This window comes from Cupressus sempervirens, chromosome 5 (assembly GCF_028749045.1).
Source record: "Cupressus sempervirens isolate cs-2001-9-10 chromosome 5, ASM2874904v1, whole genome shotgun sequence".
NCBI classification, from domain to species: Eukaryota; Viridiplantae; Streptophyta; class Pinopsida; order Cupressales; family Cupressaceae; genus Cupressus; species Cupressus sempervirens.
In genome coordinates this window covers 440,981,353-440,992,493 of record NC_143122.1, presented here as the reverse complement: position 1 = coordinate 440,992,493, position 11,141 = coordinate 440,981,353, and the positions used below count along the sequence as shown (strand labels likewise).

At 30.8% G+C, this 11,141-nt stretch overlaps 1 non-coding gene across 1 annotated transcript; it reads left to right on the top strand.

Moving 5' to 3' along the window:
- The first annotated feature begins 1,314 nt into the window (after positions 1-1,314).
- Positions 1,315-1,398, top strand: TRNAL-CAA (transfer RNA leucine (anticodon CAA)). The gene has a single exon. It is a non-coding gene; the product is annotated as a tRNA-Leu (tRNA).
- The last annotated feature ends 9,743 nt before the right edge of the window (positions 1,399-11,141 follow it).

Genomic DNA, 11,141 nt, shown 5'->3' with positions numbered 1-11,141 from the left:
ACAAAATGTTCCTCAAGGAAGATATCAAGTAAAGAGAGGAACACAAAGAAGAGATGCCATGAGATATATAAAGAGTATTTTATCTAATTATAAAAAATCACACAAATCAAAATGCCCCTAGATTTATTAGGTGAATATAGGGTGATATAATAAAACATAAAGGTATAGAAAGTAAATGTGAGAAGAGTGGTGGAAAGTGTATCTCTAATGAAAGATATAATGATGAAATATAATAAAGGGTGGGCAAATAAGAGTCAAATAAATATCAATAGTGGCAAAGTCCCAATAAATAGTGGATAGAAGGACTAAAAAATCTACAACAAAAGTTATTCAAACAAAACAATCAAATCTAAAGCCATAATGGGAAGGAATAAAATATTGGAATAAACAAACCTTAAGTGTGAAAGCATTGTAGGTCACCATATATATGTGTGTTTACTAGACATTTTACATACTAAAAACTATAAGTTTTTGGGTTGGGACTATTAAATCATTTTTCAATATTGTTTGCTTACTTACTCAAACACATATGATCTCTAAGAGTTGAATGATAATATTTTGAAACATTTTTTAATATCGTGTTAGGTAAAAGGACCCCCCTTGGTTGAACCCTTATGAATTGCATCTCAATGAACAAATATTGAGGAAATCCAATAGCTATGAAGAATGTCTAGTTTGAACATCTAAGAAAGTATTGTAATTATGATGTTCATTGATACTAGAGGCTTGAATGTTCCTGAATAGTCCTAGTTTTTTCAAGCAAAATAAAGTTAGTCTTTAAATTCACCATCCTAACATACAATTTGAAACAATTCATTTTTATATAAGTTCCTAATAACTAATGAAAAAAAAGAAGAAGTTTCAATTTAAGAAATGCAAATTTAATAATTTAATATTTAGACCCAAATATTCATTTTTATTTTTATTTTATCAATAATGGGTCAAAGCCTAGATTAATTATTATTATTTATTGAATTAATTATTATTATGTGTTAAGTTCAACTAGACCTGAACCCAAGACCTCCACATGAGAAACTTACAAATTACCATAGTGTTGTAGACCTCTTGCCTAACCCAAATATTCAAAATTGTCTTAGCCTATTCTACATCTATAATCTAAACTCTAATAACTCGTAATAAAGACAAACAAGAATAAAATTGTGTTATAACCTTGCCAACTTACACTTATCCATACATACGGACAACCTTGTTCAATGAGCTTAAAACAAAAAAAGAAAATCAGCAAAAGCTTGTTGTTTTTGCCATTAGACTATTATAAATAAATAAGGTTAAGCTTTGCACATCACAACCAATGTCAGGATGGCCGAGTGGTCTAAGGCGCCAGACTCAAGTTCTGGTCATCTAACGAGGGCGTGGGTTCAAATCCCACTTCTGACATTTGAACGTTACATTTTTTCAAGTGCGTAAATATCAACTACAGATTGATATTGAAACAAATAAATATCAACTACAGATTGATAATGACATTTGTTTCAGCACTATTTTACATTCCTTATTTCTTTTTCTTTCAATGCTATTTCATATGCCTGCATTTTTTAGCCCATTTATTCTACTTTTTCACAGAAGATTTTAACTACTGTGAAGATATATATTTGCTTAACAAACTGCTCAAATAACAGATCTTGAATCTATTTTGATTGATTCGTCCATAAGTTGTGACATGTAAAAGAAATTATGAAAATTATTTTAGAAAAAAAAATCACCAGAACTTTTAAAGATTAGTCTTTAAATGAATTTATATAGAAAATCGATTGTCAAAAATAACAAATTCATTTAAAAAAAAAATCAAATTTCAAAATTAAACTAATTGAAAAGGAGCATATTATATATATATATATGATTAACCTAACATTATTATATGATTTATTCCATATTACATTTAAATAACTTTATCATATTTAATGTTAAATCTACTTTTTTATTATTAAAAGTTTATATTTAAAATTGAAAAAACATATTTTATATTTCATATATATTTACTTATGTAACAAATTCATTCTAAGGAAAATAATTTTTTTGAAATAAAATTGCATTCAGATCAAAATTTTAATTATATGGTGTATACTTTATTACATTTAAATAACTCTATCATATTATATGTTAAATCTAATTTTAATATTAAACTTTTATATTTAAAGTTACTCAAAAAATAATATTGATAAGATAGAAATTTTTTACATATTTTACATTTCATATATATTTATTTGTTATGATGAAAATTCCTTTTTAGTAGAGTTTCTATTTTACAATGTTTTTAGAAAAATCTACATCATCTATTTGAAATTTAAGAAAGTTTTTAAAATGAGATAAATTACAATGCTAAAAGGAAAGTATCATAAAAAAACAATTCTTTTTTAGAAATATTTAAGAATGGGTTTTAAACTCATGTCAAAAATCAATGGAAAAATTAAAAAATCGACACAAAACTAAAATTTGGGAGCAAAGCTCCCAAATAAGTCTATCGGCTTAATAAAATTAAGTTTTTGTATTTCATACTATGAAAATTTCATTATTGTGATATGTAAAATTGAGAGAAAAGTTTAAGACATCTTCTTTAATAAGTCTTTGAGGGATGATTATGATTGAGTAGATAAGAAATAAAAGTCCAAGTTTTTTTAAAGATTAAATTATGTAAAAATAAGAAGCATGATTATATGCATTTTAAGATTATATGAGGTGAAAATAGTAGATTGAATGTAATGCTAATTTATAAAAAATTACTTTAAAGGAAACAATTAAAACTCTTCAAACTAATAATTAAAAGAAATCAATTTTAAAAAGTGAACAAGTGAACCATTGTTGAGACGTGTGAGGGCAAGTTATTGCTGCTTTGTCGTTATGTACCGTTGAAGACTTTCTCTATAATATTCATTGTTTTTTAAAATAGAAATACTATGTAAAAGGCTATCACTACATTTAGATATTGATAATGTTTTTTTGATATAAATTGGGCATTGCATCTTTCGGACTAATATTTTGTGAATCATTCTTGAGCATTTGGACAAGGCAAGTATACGCCAATTTTTTTATTATTTTTTTTCGATACAAGTGGTTCAAAATGGACATGGAGAGGATTTTCATCATGAAACAAGATAGAGTATGTAGTGTGATCCATTCTGTTTTGCATCTCTTGCTCTCTTTCATCCTGATGATGGATCACGTAGTGTGATTCGAAACTTTGATGGTAAAAATCTTAACACAATTGAATCCATAAAAAAATCAATGTAAGAGTATGCAGTGGTTTGTAAATGTTTATTGAAATGTAAGTACTTTCTTTTCCTAGTCCAACACCAAATATATATTTCATTTTTTAGCCATTTGATACAGAATATGTCTCCCCAAAGGCCAGAGTCATTATTCTTTGTTCTCGAAGCTAAAGAGACTGTCATATGTCATAGATACGTATCAACATCACTAAATCCATGCAATCCATATAAAGTGTCAGGATGTAGTTCACATATATGAAAAAACAAGGCTTTAGGATCATTTATGTTGAGAGATTCTATGAAATGGTTAATGGTCCCCTTGCATGATTGCAAAGAAATGTACCACATATGTAACAATAGTTGGAGAGAATAAAAAAGATAATCTCCTATAGTGTACCCAAATTGGCTTATTATGAATAAGTTATTATTTTCTTGTATAATGTCGATTATCCCTTGTACATTTCTAGAGACTAGTTCGTAGTTCTCGACATCTATCATTGTATGTAATCATTTTCTTGGATGACTTTTTTCTTCCATTTTCTTGACAAATAATGAGGAGTGAACCAATGTAACTGTACATGTCCAATTTTAGTCCATTTGTAAAGTTTTGTAGAACTAAATCACAAATAAATTGTAAGGAAAATAAATCAAATTCCATAAACTAAGGTAGGAAATACCTGAGGTATTCCTAATATAGAATGTTGTGCACTTGAAACTGATGAAAACTACTGCCAACTCCTCTGCAAATGTATTCCCAATTCCCACACACATGTCAAAGTGTGGTACCAATCAATCAAAAGAGGCAAAATTTTGTACAATATGTAGCACAGTATTGATTTTACACCTCATTCAAGCAAAATAGTGATAAGTAGTGACCCTTGTTAACTATTGCAATGAAACATGATGTCTAAAATTAATATGCAACACACTTCATTTTTTAACTAGATTCAAATGTATGAAATCTTGTACAAGATAGGTACACAATTTCATGCCAAACTTTCACAATACATAATGATGTCATTGATTTTGCTTTTGAACTTGGTTGGTATATTTGGTTGCGGGGGAATACAAGGCTTCTATTCTACATTTATCAAAATACAACACTAATACAAAACAAACAAAGGCATTAACAATAAGTTTATGCCCAACTCCATTGGGATCTATAGATGGTTGTTGCATCACAACTACTGAAGCACTTGGATCTATAAACTCTAATTAAGCTTGTTGAAAAGGAAAGTCAACCCATTTTCCTAGAGAGACTTCCCACAATTCATATTTCTGGGTAAGGTTTGAATTAGTCTCAAGTATTTAGGTTTCCATTTGTTTTACATAGTGTATTGATCCTCTTTTTTGTCAATCATCTTGGTGTCTACATTTAGACTAACTATTCTATATGATATGTCACATATTGTTGAGTTTCTCGTGCAAAACTAATATTTGAGTAGTTTATTCAACTAATACTACATGAGAAGCTCAAAGATTTCTAAACACCACATTTATAACAAAGGTTTTATTCTATCAATGCTAGAATCTTTACCTTCAAACTAGAACTGTGCATTTATAGAAACTCTTAATTCTGGCTTTACCACGCAAGGTACACATTCAATTTCTATTTATACAAGAGCGGGGACTTATCTTCATGAAATAATTTCTTTTCTTTTCTCTTGTTACACTATTTTTAAAATGAAAATTCAAGCTATTCTAAAGAAAATCTTTCCCTTTTTGTTCTTTATATTGCTCTCATAAGCCTGACTAGTCATGGTTTGACATTTATATAGTGTTTGCTTGCATGAGAATTTTGATAACATTTGCAAGTATCATGTTGTCACTTGACTATTAATAAATTTTAATGACAAACCAATAGGTCATACATATGGAATGCTAAGTAGTATTTTCATTTTGCCATAAATTGATGGTTGTGTGAGCTATTCATGATAGTTAAACCATAACATGTTTGAGACAATATGTTTGAAAAAATATTTCTTTAACATGATTCATTTAAAAACCAAACAATAATCATTGGTTAAATTTATTTCAGTCCATAGAAGTGATTGTGACTAGTTGTAGAGAAGTTGACTATGGTAGTTTAACTGTATAGTCTTTGTCCACCAAATTGAAGCAAAGGAGTTGCCATGAAGGCTACGAGGAGGATATGAAAGGATGTGTGCAAGTCATCGGTCTACAGTGGGATAAGTAAGACATGTTGAAGGGTATTGAGTATAAGCAATCATAAAATAGAGGATGTCAATAAGAGTTGGGTGGTTGTTGACATGTGGAGAATAGTGGATCCTACATGGAGGATGACCATCAATAGGTATTAGCATGTGAAGAGTTGATTGGTTGGGTCTAGAAGTGATCCTTTTGATGAGATTGCTAAGGTGTTGTTACAAAATAAATTAGGAAAATATAAGTTTCCTACTAAGATGGGTTGGGACCTCTACCTATCTGCATCAATAAGTCTTCGACAACATTTAAGGGCAGCTATATTCAACTTAGTATTAATTTATCATGTTCTATTTTTCCTTAGTTTCTTTGGGAGGTTCCAATAAAATGTTTTTTTTTGGTGCCAATTAGCTAGATGTTGACCAAGAGAATTTAATTTTTTCTTATGAGCTCCTACCATAGGGGGTAGCTCCCTATATCAATCATAAAGAAAAAAGGGTCATTGCATAGTTATCTCCTGATAGAGCATTGCATATAGGATCCTACGAAGAATTTTTCTTAGTGTTCCTACTTAATTATTAATAAATCCAATCATCCTACTGCAAGGTTCCTAGTAAGGCTTAACTTTTCCAATTAGTATCCTCCCACCTAGACAAAGGGTTTATAGAGAGAAGTTGATGCATCAACTTTTGGGAGTCATAACTTTTGACTCAAACTTGGGTTTTCTCTCAAATTTTTACAGTGGTTTCATAAGGGGGAGTTTGATGGCTTGACAATTCAGTGCTACTCCATTTTGTCTAGAAGAATTTATTTTTCAGGTCCTAGAAATTTTATTTAGACCCCCAAAACTTAGTTGCCATATTCTTTGTCTATTTTTTAGAGTTTTCTTTTTGTAATAACTTCGAATGGACATTTCCAAATTCGAAGATTAGTTGGCAGGTCAAGTTGTTGTAGATCAAGGAAAGTCCAATTTTATTTTCAGCATTTTTGGAGTTAATTTCAAAGGTTACCAAGAATAGATAAATTGAAGATTTGCTAAAATCTACCAAAAAAGGTAATTTTGTATTTTTCCAAATTTAGAGAGTTTTTAGTTATTTAAGAAGAAAAAAATGATGTAGAAGGAGGTTGATTAATGGAAGATATTTGAATTTCAAAATATGATTATTGTATCTATATTTCTATCTATTTTTTCCTTCTATAGAATGCATTATTATGAATAGGCACTTGGGTACTACATCAGAAGCAAATAGTTCACCATCATGGGCAAGTTCCTAATTTTGGACCCAAACATTTTGCCTAAGCACCTTGATAATGTTGGAAGCATGAATGTTGATGATATTCTTATGCAGGAATATTGTAGAAACATGATTAGATCATTATCATGATGATATGTTACATTCATGACTGTGTTTGTCATTGATGTCACCATAGCAATTTTTTGTGGTATTTGATAGAAGAACATCGGTAAAGATCAAGTTGGTACGGATAGATTGTTGAGTACTTTTAGTAGCGAGGTTAAAGGGGGATTATACTATGTGTCTAGTATATGTAGCTAACCTTGGAAGCATAAGATATTAATTCTAAAAGAACTTATGCAAGTTTTAGTGAAGACTGTTTTGAGATAGAGTTTATAGATGCATGTTCTGGTAAACTTGTTATATCTCTTAGTAGATTTGTTATTCTGAGAAGCTGAAATTAAAGATGTGAAGAATTCATGTTGGTGATGACATGGCTAAGCTCACTCATCATAATGCTATGTGTACATAAAGTTATTCAAGTTGCAAGGCGAAAGATTAATGTTATCACTAAGTGTAACGTGTTCTTAATGTGGTCCTATAATAGTTAATTGAGAAGGTGTAATAGCTGACTCAGGGAATTGTTTTATGGATTTGGTATAAAGGAAGGACATTTTCCTTTATTATGTATGGAGGAATGCAAATGATTGTGAGCAACACAAAGTAAGGAATGCAAAGATAAGCAGAGCATAGAAAAAGCGAAGGAAACTTCATTGCCAACATTTTATTGTGTGATCTGAAGTTTGGTACTTGGATCCAAAGTTCGCGACCTTGTTTACAAGGTCTGATAGTGATTGTTCTGGTTGATAGAATAGAGGAAAGAAGTTAAAGTTCAATATGTACAATTATTTTGCAAGAAATAGTTGAGAGATCATTTGGATACTAAGTTCAGTGGTCTTGCTCTAGAAGCTGTTTGGACAGTGGGTCCTTCTGTCTTCTACAACTCCTCACAGGTTGGTACAACTCCTAACAGGGTTGTAATCTTCTAAAAAGGACTCAAAGTCTCCTAATAGGGACTCATATGTACTAAATGTTGTAATAGACTCCTAACAGGTTCCATCCTCTAACAAGGAATATTTATATTAGTACATCATCTTGTGGGCATCATTCCCATTGGGGTTTTCCCTCTAATTAAGGGTTTCCCTAGTTAACATATCTAGTGAAATTGTCTATGTGCATCTTTTTATGGTTGATGTTTACTTTGGTTGAATAGATAAGATTGTTTAAGGTTGATAAATTTTTTAATTATTGGATAACCGATTCACTCCCCCACCTTAGTTATCTTGGTAGACTATTGTTTCTAAAAATTGGTATCAGAGCATTAGGTAGTTGAAGATAAAGTTTAAAAACTTTGGGAGATCCATGTCAAACATGTTCAAGAAAGATAGTCAGAAGTTTGATGAAACAAATTATGATAGCTGGAAGGAAAAGATGAAGACACATCTGTTGTGTATGGGTCTAGAATATTGGATTTTGACAAAATCAAAAAAGATAGTCATTGCTAAAAGTGATTTGGAAACTTGTACTAAGGAAGAGAGAGATATTTTCATGTGTGACATGAGAGCTAGAGAAGCACTATGGTTTGCACTTCCTGAAATTGAATACAACCAAGTAAAGTCACTTGTTACTTGACATTTGATTTGGAAAGCTTTGGAAAATAGTTTTGAAGGTGATGAAAATTCTAAGAAATTGAGGCTACAAAGTTGCATTTGTACATTTCAAGATGCTAAAATGATAGAAGATGAATCTATAACAACATATGGAGGAAGAATATTAGAAATTACTATAGGAATTAGATCTCAAGGAGGAACCAAAGAAGACGATGAGGTTATATGGAAGATATTAAAGAGCTTAACACCATCGTTTAAGTCTGCAGTTCAAATGATACAGTTGTTGATATCTTGTACCAAAGAATTCAAAAAGGAGACATTGCTTAAGAGACTTGAAGTAGTTGAGAATGCGTTTACACAGTCCGAAGAATTGACTAGAATAGAAACAACTTTCAGTGACTTGACTATTCAACCTAGTTTATCAAGAAGCACAAGTTCTAGAGGAGACTTTGCTAGTAGTAGCAAATTTGATGAGGACATAGATATTGAAGGAGTAGCCCTTTTGGTAAGAAGAGAAAAGGATGGTAAGAAAATATTTAAATGTTGGACTTGCAATGAATTTGGTAATTATGCATCTAAGGGTCCTAAAATCTATAACTCTTGATGGTAAAACTAACACTAGGGATGTATATTTTGTTGATGTTTTGAAGCACAATCTTTTGAGTGTTGGACAACTAGTGGAAAAAGGTTATCAGTTGCAGTTCACAAAAAAGACATGCATGATCAGAAACAAAGAGGGAAAGGTAATTGGAATAGGAACTAGATCTAGAGGTAATGTATTTCAGTTGAATCCTACTGAAATGACATGTTTGGTTGCAAAGGTTGATGATAGTTGGTTATTGCATAAGATATTTTGTCATATAAACTTTGAAAACATTGTGAATACTAGTAGTATGTTTCAGTTAGAGATTTTCCTAAGATTATAAAGCTTACTAACATAATTTACAAGGAGTGTGTTTTGGCAAATCATAACAAAACTTCTTTTCCTAGCAAGAAGTTTACTACTACAACAAAATTGGAGATTGTACATATAGATCTCATCAGTCCTACAAAGACTAAAGGATTCTATGGTGAAAGGTATTTCATGATTTTAGTTGATGACTTTTCCAAAATTATGTGGGTTACATTTCTTAAAGAAAAATATGAGGCATTTGATAAGTTCAAGATAGCTATCAGCTCCGAGAACCCCTAAACAAAATGGTATAGTAGAGAGAAGAAACAGGTCAGTAATAGAAGTAGCAAGAGCTATGTTAGCTAACAATGATATTTCAAGGATGATTTGGAGAGAATTTGTGAATACAATAGTCTACACTATGAATAAAGTGCAAGTTATGAAAGACACAAACAAGACCCCTTATGAACTATGGTTTGGTCAGTCACCTACAGTTAAGTATTTCAAATTTTTTGGTAGTAAATGTTAGATCAAAAGAGATGATGATATTGGTAGGTTTGATGTTAGAAGTTATGAAGATATATTTCTTGGTTATTCATTGAAAAGAAAGATTTATAGATGTTATAATTTGAGAACTAAGACTATTATAGAAAGTGAAAATGTAAGAGTTGATGAGAAATTTAGGGTACAAGAAAGAGTAGTTAATTACAATTTAGATCATGATGTTGTTACTAAACCAAGGAATGATGAAGTATTCTTTGAGACTAACAATTATTTACAGAATGAAGGAGAGCTAAGATAGGAACAAAGCTTAGAACCTTCAATAGAACTAAGATTTGAGATAACAACTCCTACTTTAGGTAAGAATATGACAATGAATCATCCACTCGAGTAGATCATTAGAAGCAGAGATAAAGGTTTGATGACAAGAAGAGAAATTAATGAAGAACTATGTTTGATATCTCAAGTTGAACCTAAGAATGTAGATGAAGCATGTAAAGATGACTATTGGAAGCAAGCTATGAAAGAGGAATTGGATCAGATAGAAAAGAATGAGACATGGGAATTGGTCCCCAGAATGACATACAAGAATGTGATAGGAACTAAATGGGTAATCAGAAACAAGATGAATGAACAAGGTGAAGTGGTAAGGAACAAAGAAAGGCTAGTATGTAAAGGTTACTCATAGCAAGAAGGAATGGAGTATGATGAAACCTATGCTCCTGTGGAAAGAATAGAAGCAATAAGGTTATTCTTAGCATATGCAGCATATAAGAAATTCAAAGTATATCAGATGGATGTCAAGTCAATATTTCTAAATGGAGAACTTGAAGAAGAGGTATACATAGAACAACCTAAAGGTTGTCCTTTAATAGATGACAAAGACATAGTATGTAGATTGAAGAAAGCATTGTATGGCTTGAATCAAGCACCCAAAACTTGGTATGCAAGGTTGGACAAGAATTTGACAAAGCTTGGATATAACAAAGGTATGGCAGATAGTAATCTCTATTGGAAAGAAATTGATGATGGATTAATGATTTTGGTAATATTTGTTGATGATATCATATTTGGAGGAAATGATGATGAAAGTGACAAGTTTGCAGAAGAAATGAAGAAGGAATTTGAAATGATCATGATAGGAGAAATGAAATATTTTCTAGGATTACATATTATGCAGGACAAAGAAGGAATCTTTATTTATTAGACTAAGTATTTGAAAGATTTATTGAAAAGGTTTGGTTTGGATACATGTAAACCCTTTGTAACACCTATGGTAATTAGACACAAGTTATCTACAAAGGATGAGACACCTACTATTGAGCAAAAGAAGTATGAATCTATGATTGGAGGATTACAATATCTGACTCACACAAGGCTGGATATGGCAAATGCAGTTGGAATTGTTGCAAGATTCCAAGCTAATCGTAGAGAAGTACATTATGTAGCAATC